This window comes from Protopterus annectens, chromosome 12.part0, assembly GCF_019279795.1.
Source record: "Protopterus annectens isolate FY-2018-M chromosome 12.part0, PAN1.0, whole genome shotgun sequence".
NCBI classification, from domain to species: Eukaryota; Metazoa; Chordata; order Ceratodontiformes; family Protopteridae; genus Protopterus; species Protopterus annectens.
Window position 1 is genome coordinate 1,141,903,385 of NC_056746.1, and position 12,563 is coordinate 1,141,915,947.

The 12,563-nt window shown below is 39.0% G+C and overlaps 1 protein-coding gene across 1 annotated transcript in view; it reads left to right on the top strand.

Moving 5' to 3' along the window:
• Positions 1-12,563, top strand: part of LOC122817033 (trichohyalin-like) — a 1,834,860-nt gene that overhangs the window by 25,832 nt on the left and 1,796,465 nt on the right. The window lies entirely within an intron of this gene.

The following is a 12,563-nucleotide window of genomic DNA, read 5'->3' on the forward strand; positions in this document are numbered from 1 at the left end:
GGTGTGCTCTCTCTATCCCAAAAGAGAGAGCTTCAGGAAGATCTAAAGTCTTAGGAAGCCAAGTAGTTAGAAAAGTAATCATATTGTTACCATCAGTACCTTCGGGAAGTCCAAATATGCAAATATTATTTCTTTGAGATCTGTTCTCAAGGTCATCTACTTTAGCTGGTAGGATTTTATTTTGCTGTAATAAAAATCCAGTAATGTTTTCTCCTTCATTTAGCCATCCATCCATGACATTAAGGGATTCTTCAATGCCAGAGATCTGAGTTTCTTTAACTGAAGAGCCTCATTGATTTGTTCTATTTGTTTGGAACAGTCTTGCTTAAATTCATCAGTTTTGTTGTCTAATTTGCCCATTTGTAATGCCCATTTTTAATAATAATTCTTGAACACGAGATAAAAGTGACTGAAGCTGTTTCTTACATGAAAAATCCTGAAATGCTGCCTTAGAATAGCTCCTGTTGCTGCGGATACAGTGGAAGAAATTACTTTTTCACAGTTTTTGACAGGGAAACTGTTAGATTTTCAGATGTTTTCTTGAAATAATCCTTTATAACCCCAAGGGCTATCGAAATTTGTTAGTTGATCTGTTTAGGATTATTCAAACAAATCATTTCCTGTCAGAAATATATATTCTGTAGCAGAGCAGTGGAAAAGTACTGCTATCCTTGTCTCCTCTTGACAATGCCTCCCAGCCTTACTGTCTTAATTAGCTGCACAGAATTACTTCAGAACAGCCTGTTTTTGTCCATCTTATCTACTTGGCTTCTGAGGAGTTTTCTCAGTTCGGGATAACATCTGTACCACATCACTGGGCCTAGAATAGTAATCTGAATACCTCCTTTGGCTTTTAGCGTGTCTTTACGGAGATTGTTGTTTATCAGCATGCATGTCACTAGCCAGTGTTGCTTGATCTTTAACTTTTCTTGGATCATTGGTTTGTTTCTCTCATCCTTGTAGAGTGGAACTGTTTGTTGTGTTTTAGGTTGCTTATGGTCATCCTTCTTTCCCTTGTTTGAAGATCTGGTGTGTGTGTGTGTGTGTGTGTGTGTGTGTGTGTGTGTGTGTGTGTGTGTGTGTGTGTGTGTGTGTGTGTGTGTGCGCACATACATACACATGTGTGTATATATATATATATATATATATGTGTGTGTATATATATATATATATATATATATATATATATATATATATATATATATATATATATATATACCCACACACACCAGATTTTAAATGTTGCTTCTTTTAATCAATGTACTCCGTTGTCATTTCATCAAAACTTAAGTGACAACTGGTTCCAGACTGTGTTGTTAGTTGGCATGTCTAAGTTTATGTATCTTCTACTACCTTACTCTCTGAAAGCAGTATGCATTCGTGAGCTGGCCTTTGAAATAACTTTGTCAGTTACCACTTGTTTATGCTGTAATCCTGTGCAAGAACCTGGTGTTCCAGAGGGAAGCCTGTCAAGTGACATTTCACTCATTTATTTGTTGAAACTGTTTAACCTTTATCTTTCTTTATGCTTCTGACTATTGTGGATGCTGTACAAACTTTATAACTGACGACAGTATATGGTTGAGGTTCTCAGCCTTGAGAGTGTATGGGAGTTGAACACTGCTGTCTTCAACAGCGGCTCACACTAGCCACAGCCAAATGTAGTTAACAGCTGAAGGGCAGAGTTATGAACATTTTTGTCTCAGGAATTTACCTGTGCCACTTTTAGCCCAGTGTCTTTTACTGCTGCATTACCAAGATATGCCTGTGGCCCCTTTATTGCCAGATGACCACAGCTGTGAGTTAAGAACTCTTAACCAGGAGCAGGTCACTTCCAGAAGGAAGAGTGCTCCTTCAAGCATTCAGACAAGTGTTCTTTTACTTCTTCTTATTGCAATTATGGAAAGTACTGTTGGAACCTGTGACCCCTATCCAATCACCAAAATTCTGCATCTGTGAGTTAAAGAACTTGGCACAGGCGCAAGTCACTGCAAAGAAGACAGTACACCTTACCTCTGTGGTTATTTTGATGGGTATAGAGGTATTAAGTGCAAACTATGACATAGGTGACTTGAATTTGACTAGTGGCTTGGGCATCTGTTGGAGCTCACATCTTGGGGGTTATACCGTCTTGCTTTTCTTGATGGAGAATGGAGTGGCAAGCACTTGTGGGGACACTACCTGCAGCAGAATTCTTTGTGGAGACTGTGAATCACACAGACATTTTTATCCACAAGGAGGGCAGGACCAGTTGATACTGTCACATGTAGTTGTGGCATGCATTGCAAATATCCCTTACATGCCACCCCTTGAACATGATGGAGTTTGCACGTGCATGTCAGGTTAAAAAGAGAGCCCAAACCACCCTTTATGTCTACCACAGTTATCCATCTTGTTCTCCCCGATGATGGAGGAATGAGAGGATATGATGGTTGGCAGGCACTGGAGGCAAAAAACTGCAAAAGGTGAACATAAACATATCTAAAGCATTTGACATGGTCCCACACAAACAAGTTATCTCTGTCCTCAATAACCTATCCTTCTCACAATCAGTCACCAACTGGTTTCAGAGTTACCTGTCTGACCGCCAACAATCTGTTGTATGGCAGAATGACATATCTCCCCAACTACCTGTCTCCATAGGGGTTCCCCAAGGATCCATCCTTGGACCCCTACTCTTCTCTGTTTACACCAATAATCTAGCCTCTGCTACCAAACATGGCACACTCATCCAATACGCAGATGACTCGACCATCATCTGCTCAGCCCAGTCCCTACCCAAACTGCAAAAAGTCACACAGGAAGCCTTTTCCTCTGTTGAAACATGGTTATCCAATGCCCAACTAATACTCAACCCAAAAAAAACTAAACTACTCATATTCCAACCCACCAAACATACTCAAAACAACTCTCACTTTAACATCACAGCAAAAGACAACACCACTATATACCCAACTGAACACACCACATTGCTAGGAGTGGATATAGACGATAAACTAAAATTTGACATTCACATATCCATGACCATAAAAAAAGTCCACAAAAAACTAGGAGCATTATACAGAAATAAACAATTTCTCACCAAAGCAGCAAAGATTTCAATAGCAAATTCCCACCTAATCTCCACCCTACTTTATGCCTCTCCAATATATACCAACCTAAGGCAATGTGATCTAAATAAACTAGAGACCTGCTACAACAAAATCGCCAAATTCGCCACAGGGGCATCCTACCGTAGTCACCACTGTCTCTCACTTGCTGAACTGGGCTGGCTTGAACTCCCTCATCTCCTTCAGTGGTATCAACTCTCACTCGCCCACAAACTAGTAAACCATCCACTAAATGTCCCATCCCTCCAGAATCTACTCCAACCCTATTGCACCACCAGACCACTAAGATCCAGCAACAAAAATCACTTGCAGATCACTAAAGCCAATAACTCTGCTGGTGAAGCACGATTCTGTTGCGCCATAGCCAAATTATGGAACTCACTCCCACCTACAATTACCTCCGTACCATCATGCACCCACTTCAAAACTTTACTAAAAGTGCACCTAAAAACATGCTGGCTATGCCCTTGCAACTCCCACTCTAATATCATCCACCCCATCCAACTACTACCTTTCTTTCCACTCCACTAACTACCTTGATTATAGCAAGCTCAGATGCTCACAAGCCTAGTACTTATTATACAGCAGGAACTTCTCATTGTTACATTTGTTAATGCCTGTTATGTACTTCACAGATAAAGATTCTAGTTGTCTACTGATGTACTATATTCTTCATCTGTAAATATGTTGTAAGAAATTTCTATGTTAAATTGTTAATCGCTATGTAATCCAATGTAACTACTATCTGTTTATTTTACTGTGGTGCTTTTCTCCCCGGGCCTCTGCTGAAAATGGACCCACATCCAGTCGGACACTCCCGGTCAACAAATTTAAATAAATAAATAAATAAATAATAAACCATCTGTCTACAGCATAGGGACAAATGCTCATTAGTTATTCTACTTGTAAGTAAGGGCTTCACTTCTGTTTGCTCTTCTCTCTGGTATAGCTGTATTCTGCTTGATCTGTTTTCAGCTGATTACCAGAAAGGGGAATTTGGAGCAGGTGACTCTAGCTTTCTCCAAGTATAATTTTCCCAATTATCCAGTTGGTGCTGGAAGATCAAAACTAGCTTCTGTTCCCAGATCAGTTGCTGGAAGTCATTTTCCAGTAGTGACAACGCAGTACTGCATTCCTGAGTGTGTTATCCTTTGGATGAGATTTAAAATCGAGGCCCAATCTGACAGTGTTGGTGGTATTTCAGGTGGATGTAAAATTTCCCACCTCCATGTGTTGAATCCGTAGGGAAATTTTACCACTTCCTTGGCCATATTTTCCTCCTTGTTAGTATGAGTATCACCTTGGAGTTGCCCTTAAATAGGCCATAGAAGAAGGTGACCTATGTGCAAAATTCTTAGAGGTACACCCCAAGTCTTTCCTGTCACTGAACACAGGACTTGCTACATTTTTGTTTCCCTGGGTTAAGTCACCTTGCTATTTTTGGCCCTTTTGAGGACAGTGTAGCTGCTGAATCGTACTGCTCTTTGTCTAAACTGTGTTCCCACTCAGTTCTGCTACAAAATACTAAACTTGAGAAAAAAGTCAGTTCTCCTTTCAGCAGCCCAGTCATGCAGTAAGGTTTGGACTAACCTGACTAGTTATTTTGTTATTCATAATCATATCTGCATAAGCAGTCATTTTTTGCTTTTTTTTTTCTCCAAAACTTTTGGATTTCTATATGTTTGGCTTTGGTAGACTTCATTTGTCCTCTGAGTTTAGTTTGTGAGTGCTTTTATCCTGCTGGGTGCTACACCTCCTAATTTTCACCATAATTTTCTTCTCCTGTTATGCAACCTATTGATGTTATGTTTCCACCAGGGTGACTTGTTTTTTGAGTAATTTCTGTACTTATTGGTGAATACGGATGCCTGTATGTAGCTAGTAAGATGATGTTTAGGGTTTCTGGATTTCCTTTTTACTTCAAAGGAGACCATTTTGTGCTCTAATCTTACCAGAGGGGACATTTTGTACCTCTTTTCCATATTATTGAGGACCAGAACCATTATGTTTGCGTCCCTGGTTGGTCTGTTGGCAGTCTGGTCTAGCAAGTTTATGTTCACAAAGTCCAGGAATCTGTATGCCTGCACGTTTGTAGTCCTATATGATTTCCATTTAATAGTGGGTAACTAAAGTCTCTAATGAACATGGTATTGGCTTAGATGGTGAATGTCTCCAGTAAGTTTAAATAAGTGTATTGTGTTTCCTGAACCATAAAGGGGGACCTACAGCTTGCAAGGAAGTGGTATGGGATTTTTCCTATGGTGATTTGAACATTGTGAATTTCGTGCATCGTCCTGTTTGACCAGTGTGGCAATATATTTATTTTTGATGTAAACGAGACAAATCAACCTTTAGTCCCTGCCTGTGTAATAGCTTGTAGGCTTTATAGCCTTGCACTGCTAGAGTGCTCTCCATGGATTTAAACCATATCTCTGTTATTGCACAGATATCAGCATTTCCTAGGGTGAGGAGAGCTTTTAGGGAGTGAAGTTTCTTGTTTAGATAAATGGCATTGAGTACTAACACCTTTTTTTAGATTTTTTTTTTTGATTTGTTATGTTAGAAGGATTACAAAAAAAAAAAAAATCTAAAAAAAGGTGTTAGGATTAACCTGCGGTAGTGGTGCTGCGGTAGCATTGTCGCCTCACAGCAAGACGCTGTCCGGTTCGATTCTCAGCTAGAGCGTCTTCTGCGTGGAGACATGCGTGAATGGGCATACCTTCGTTGAAGGTTGTGCATCAGGGCTGATAACTCGGCACGTAAAAATCAACTACCAATCATTAGTGGACCGGAGTTCCGCTGTGGCGACCCCTAACCGGGAAAAGACGAAAGACACAAACAAGTTATGTTAGAAGGATTGTCAGTTTGACGTTGTCTAAAACAGGCATTATAGAGGAGAACAGTACAACTAATATTTGAAAGCCTAGAGGGGAGAGGTGCAGACCTTCCTGGCAAAGCAGCATGGTCTGTTGGCCCATCTTCTTCCATGCTTACATGTATTGTACCCCTTTAATATGACACCCGAAATTAAGCCAGTTGTTAAAGTCAGTCATTTTGTAGAGCTTTTCTCTTCAGGCCTCTGCTGAAAAAGGTTTCTCGATCCAATTGAACTTTCTGGGCCAACAGGCAGTGCAGTGGTTAGCGTTGTCGCCTCACAGAAAGAGGTTCTCCAGTTTTGATTCTCACGGAGATGCTTTCTGTGTGGAGTCTGCATGTCCCCCCTGCGTTCGTGTGGGTGCTCCGGTTTCCTCCCACATTCCAAAGACATGCATCTGGAGCATTTCTCCCTGGGCCTGCATTGAAAATGGGCTTTGTCCCAGTTGAACTTTCCCGGTTAACAAATGTTAAATAAAATAAATAACTAAAAGCAATAAATTACTTATTCGTTAACTTGAGCATGTAAGTAATCGGCCACAAGGTTTTAAAGGCAAATAAGTAAAATATGAAAAATTACTATACAGAGAAATATATCTGTTCATGGGGAAACGTGCATATATCCAGTTTTGAGCAGACAGTCAGATGAATCTTTCCTAGCTGTATCTAACTGGAAGAGTTAGTGAGCTCTGACGTTTTTGGAATCTTAAGCATGTAACAGGCAGAGATACATACAGAAATAAATTCACTGGCATAGAGCAGCAGGCCAAACCATATTCTGCAATGTCCTGGGCATTATTAATTGGAGACAGGAAAATGATGACTAATTCATCAGTCTTTGAAGAGAGGATCATTCCCTCTGACCCCTGGAAGGATATCTTGTAATTTGTCCACAGTGGGATGTGATCTGCTAACTAATGCCATTTATTCTGACCCTTCTTCTCAGTGACTAAACAGTCCATAGTGCTTTCTACAGGCTTTCCATGATGTTATCTCTTGCAGAAACCAGTTCTGAACTGTTTTAATTAATTGATTTGTTCTTTTTTTTTCTCCTCCGTGCAAACAGCCCCCCAGGAAAAAAAGAATAAGTCAATTATAGATTAAGAACAACCCATTGCCTATTTAACACTGCTAACCTTTCCGAAAGAGAAACGTGCAACGTCTTTCAGTGTACTTACCCCACAGCTAAGCACAGCAAAATAGTTGCATTTTCTTTTATTTTTATGAATCCGCTGTACATTTTATATTAAGTAGTCACATTTTCTCATATTTTTTTTACCACTGGATTTTTTGTGTGTAGAACACATTTGCAAACTTAACATTGTACATTAAAGCAAGCAAACCTTTTCATTTACGTATGCGCAGTTAACATTCTACTGTCCTGCTACCTAATTTCTAAACGTACAGTTGATAGATTTGATATCTGACCACAAATAATATATACATATACATACAAATACTACACTGTATATTGACGTGAATGATATTATTTGCATTTAAGCTCTGCTTGAAATATTTTTTATGTTTTAAAACGTAATGTGTATGAAAGATTGCCATACGGAAATGTAAGCTTTCTCCACTTTTCTGCTAAGGATTTAACAACATTGTATAACCTGCAATTGTAGTAGTTCGTGCTTCGTGCTATAAATAGAATGTAACACTCGTAAATTTTATAAAATTGATTTTTCAGCAAGACGTCTATAGTCAGAATGCTTCTTATTGATATTGCCAGACTGCCATGTCATGTAACAGATTACATAGGAGCAGTTTTTAAAGTATGTACTGTATTGTAGTTAAATAAGGGTTGTTTTATTTTTTTCCTCTTTATTAAGTATCCGCCTGATGTTGCCGTTATCCCACAGTTAAAGGGAACTGCACTATTTTCTAGCTAGTAGATTTTTTTTTATTACTACGGTTTGGCAGGTTTCTCATTTGCCAAGTGGTAATTTAAGGAAATTTTTAGGTTTTTATTTTCCCTGCAGATAGAATCTACTTGATAATTGACATCTGCAGTTAATGTTCAGTTACCCTGTATCTAGCTACTGGTCATGTTTCATTTGCTTTATTGCAGTTGTTTAGCATACTAAGTTCCTCTGTAAACAAGGAGTTGTTAGTTACAGCTGTTGTTCTTGTGTAGGCAACAGTAAGGCTTTTCCTGCCTTTTATTTTAGTTGACAGAGCTTAACAAGTGTGGCCTGTTTCTGCTAGCCCACTGAAGTACTGGGCTAGGCTAAGGTTTTTAACATTAGACTTTCTTGCTCTTCAGAGTCTTGTCTTTTCCTTTCAGGCTACTACTGCATTTTTTACAATTGAACCCCGTTTTCTAAGGCATAGTAAATATTTAAAACAGCCTCTGACATATCCTGCTCTGTTCTGTTCAGGTAGTTGCCACTAGTGGGGCATGGGTTTGGGGAATGGCTTGGCTATGCATTCTACCACCATTACAATTACTTTTCATTATTGTGTCAGTGCTTAGTACTATGTTATGAATTTCTAGGTCGCCCCAAGCCACCTTTAGTTGAAATTTATTTATGTGCATTTTTAACAAAGGGCAGTAGACAATCTCTCTCAATTGTAGCAATTGATTTTTTTCGTGCAAGTTGGAATTTTTCATTGAAGGTGACTGTCTTGAAAACTACAGCAGTCTTAACTTCCATGTTTTTGCTTGTTTTCATATATAACTAGGACCAGATCCGCACAACGGGGTCATAGGTAGCTGCCAAGGGCCTTTTGCTGGCTGGGGGGTGGGGGTGGGGGTGATGGTGGTGGTCTGGCCATAGAACAGCAATTTAAAAAAAAAAGTCGGCACATCTGACATTGAGCAAAGCAAATAAGAGACTTCTAGGAATTGCCACATGATTTTTGAACTCCTGCAGCAGTGAAATTGGGTAAAATGAAGCAATGTCTTGTGTTGCCCTGAGCAGAGAACAAATGGGAGATGGCTAAATTTGAAATTGGGTAAAATGAAGCACTGTCTTGTGTTGCCCTGAGCAGAGAACAAATGGGAGATGGCTAAATTTATTTATTTGCTTTGCAGCATTGGTGAACATGCATCCCATGAAATGATAAAGGCTTTTTTTGTGTAGTATTAGGGGAATGCAGTGCACTTAAAACAAGCAAACTGGAGTCAGTCCAGGTACCAGACTGTCTTGTCTGTGTAAAATGACCTAGGTAGAGAGCACTGTCTAAGTGACTTGCTCAGAGTCACAGAGGCTTAAACCCTGTATCTTGGCTACCTGAGCCAAGAGCCTTAATCCTTCATGTCAGCTGCCAGACCTCAATTAACTTTTTTCTCCCTTTGGTAAATCACTGAGGATTTTAGTTGGTCAATGCCCGTCATTAGAGTTTCATAGTTTTTATGGATAACAAAATACATGTTGCTGCAAAATCTTTTGTTCTTATTAACATTTTAAGTGACTTAGAGTCATCTGTTCATATCTGTCTGTAGTTTTGCAGAACATCTCTGCCTTATATTTATACTCTGTCATTGAGCAAGTCACTTAGACATTGCTTTGGGGCAGCTGGACATTTGGACTAGGCTACTCCGTGGTCCCCTAGACAGCTAGCCCAGTAACTACCTGTGAACCAAAGTAGTTGTGATGTGAGAGGGTGACATTGATTATAATAAACCAACGCATCATCATATGAGCCATGTTCTTAAGATGTGATCCTTGGTTTCTTTGTTCTGTGAATGTTGACGGTGTGTTTATCATTTTAAGTATGAATAAATTTGGACAGTATGAGGTCTATGAATTTAATTTTAATATTTAACTTTGAGTACATTTTTTTTAATTAATCTTGTTTTTGCAGGCACACAGGTGTGAAATTCACTGTTTGGACTGCAACATTTGTCTAGCACTTAGTACAGATGAGTAAGACTATGACCTGTTATACATGATTTGATTCCCTCAGCCTTCATTAGTGTCTCCGTGACTCTGCCAGTTGCTTCACCAGACATTACTCCTCGTGGGCTGCTCCCAAAAATGGACACTTTAGTCTCAGATTATTAGTAGATGGGCTACTTGTTTGTCTTTTGAATTCCTGCATCCTTCACATAGACCCTAATTACTACTTCACTATATGCTGTATGACAGCATAACTCTTTCAGCTTAATGGGTTACCAGATACATTTTAACTAAATGTGAATCTCGAGAGAAGAGAAGTTTACTGTTTTTCATACTAAGTCTGTTTTCAGTTGAGAGTATTCTGCTTTGTTTAAAAATGTCTTGGTGTTTTTTTTTTCTGTAAAATTTGAAGTAAAAGTTTTAAATGAAATTCAAATCTCTGTGATTGTAAAAGTAGAGAAAAAAAATACTGCATGCACTGACAGGTTTGAACAGTGTTTATGCTAATTGAGTAGGGGGCCAAGTAATGTGACATTGGTATGGCTAACAGGAGCCTGATTTAATTATCCTGTATAATACCTCATTTGTCTAGCCGAGTTGATTCTGGAGATGTATGCTGCAACATTGTACAGCATTATTAGCCATTCAAGTAGGTCTTACCTGTTCTGAGTGATTGTTAGAGGGGATAGCTATTGTTGAAGACAAAGAGGACATAGTGAGGTAGAAAATGTGGTGTAGGTATCCTGCTAGCATAGAGGCTTCCATCAAAAAACAGAATGTTGTACGCAATAATACTTCTGATCTTTGTATGACTTGTTAACAAAAGCTGCTGCAGCATTTATATTGTGATGGGTTATTTTGGTTTATTCATTGTACTAAAGGATTGATTGATTAATTTGACAGTTCCATTATTCAGACATCCTTGACATCAGTTGCATAATTTACCAACAGTTTAGATTTAAAAATAACAGTTATGTGGTTTGTAAATTAAATAAATAAGATAAAGAGTTGTAGCTTCCCAATGTAAGGAAGTAGGGGAAGAAGAGGAGGCAAAAGGAAGGTAAAGGAGAGGAGGAGGAGGAGGCAAAAGGAAGATAAAGGAAGTGAGATGGAGTATATAGCTGTAATAGTTCATTAAATTTCGTGCAGCAGAGAATTGTTGCACCAATTCATATAGCTATATTAGTACTAGTTTAACCAGGAGTGGTGCAGGTGCAGAGACCTTTATCTATCGGGTGTTGCTTCAGTTGATATCGAAAGTCTTACATGTTGCAGACTGTTCTGAAGTGGAGTGGGATGTATTCCAACTATTGGCAATGCAGTGTGGTTGCAGGGAGTATCCTGCATTAATGTTTAGGTTTAGTTATGGAGAGTAATAATTTGTCAGTGGAGCGTAGAGGTCTCTTAGTTGTGTAAAGTTGAATGATTGAGTGAAGAAATGGAGAACTTTTCAGGGCTGTGCAGTAGTTTGAAGATTGTAATCACGTGCTAGTATAATGAATTATTTGGTGCGAGACATCTTAGTTATTTTAACGACAGGCAGTAATGTGATGTATATTCTTGATTGGTTATGAATTTGGCTACTTTACTGTAGCATTGTTCTACGTTGGCTGATAGAGAGGAGTTGAGGTTGGGAAGGATAGGAGAGGTGTATAAAATTGTGGGGAGTCGAAAATAAGTGGCTGCGTTTCATCTTGCTGAGTTAATGTGATAGTTTTTTACTCTGTTGAGGCAGCCTAGCTTTTAGTGTCTTTTCTTTATGGCTTGCTGAAGGTGGCAATCAGGTTTCAGGTGGTTGTTTATAGTTGCACCTAGCAGTTTGGTGTGGTATACCAGTTTTAAATTAGCATTTTTGGATGACTGTGTACTAAAGATAGTTTTTTGGTAGGAGAGTGAGTTGAGGTGGACGGCAGTAGGTTTTTTAATTCAGGAGAAGACATGAGTTGTCAATAGAAGCTTTTGTGGAGGAGAAGGGATTTCTGAGTGAATGTTTGGAGCATGGCTAATGTTTGTCAGCAGCACGTATTGGATTGGAGTCATCAGCTTATTGTAATACGGTGGGCTGTTTGACTACTGTGTTTACTGTTTAATTTATTTATCAACAACCTACTGGTCCTGGGAAGGAGCATTCTTTTGACTCTGACAGATATAGGAAGGAAAGAGACAATATCATGTTGCCATTTCACTGCTTGGAACCTATTGGTGAGGTAACTAAGAAACCAGTTAAGTGAGGAGGGCAATAGCCCTTGGGAAGAGATCTTAGTTAAGAGAATTTGATGATTGACTGTGTTTAATACCTTGGACAGATCCAGAAATATGGCTGAGGTTAGAAGACCTGAAGGTCTATTTTGAATTATATCTGTAAACAGAAGCGCAGTGGTTGTACTATGATTCGATCTGAAACTGTGCTGTGAGGCAGGGTAGGTTATAAGAAGTAATATATGTAGATTTTGGATAAGGGTGACAGAATGGCAGTTAAAGTATAATTTAACTCCTTTATGGAGGGGTATTGTATTGGATTTTTTTTTTCATAAGATAGGGACGTATTTGTTTTGATAGAGCAGTTTATTAGAATTAAGACAGGATATGCAAGGCTGTCTGTAGTGAGTATGAGGTATTCAGAAGGAAGTTGGTCAGGGGCAGTGGTGGTTGTCATAATGATGCATTGGTATGTTTTTAATTGTAGATGTTGGCACTGGAGTGAATGTGAAGGTCTCATACCTCTCAACTGTAC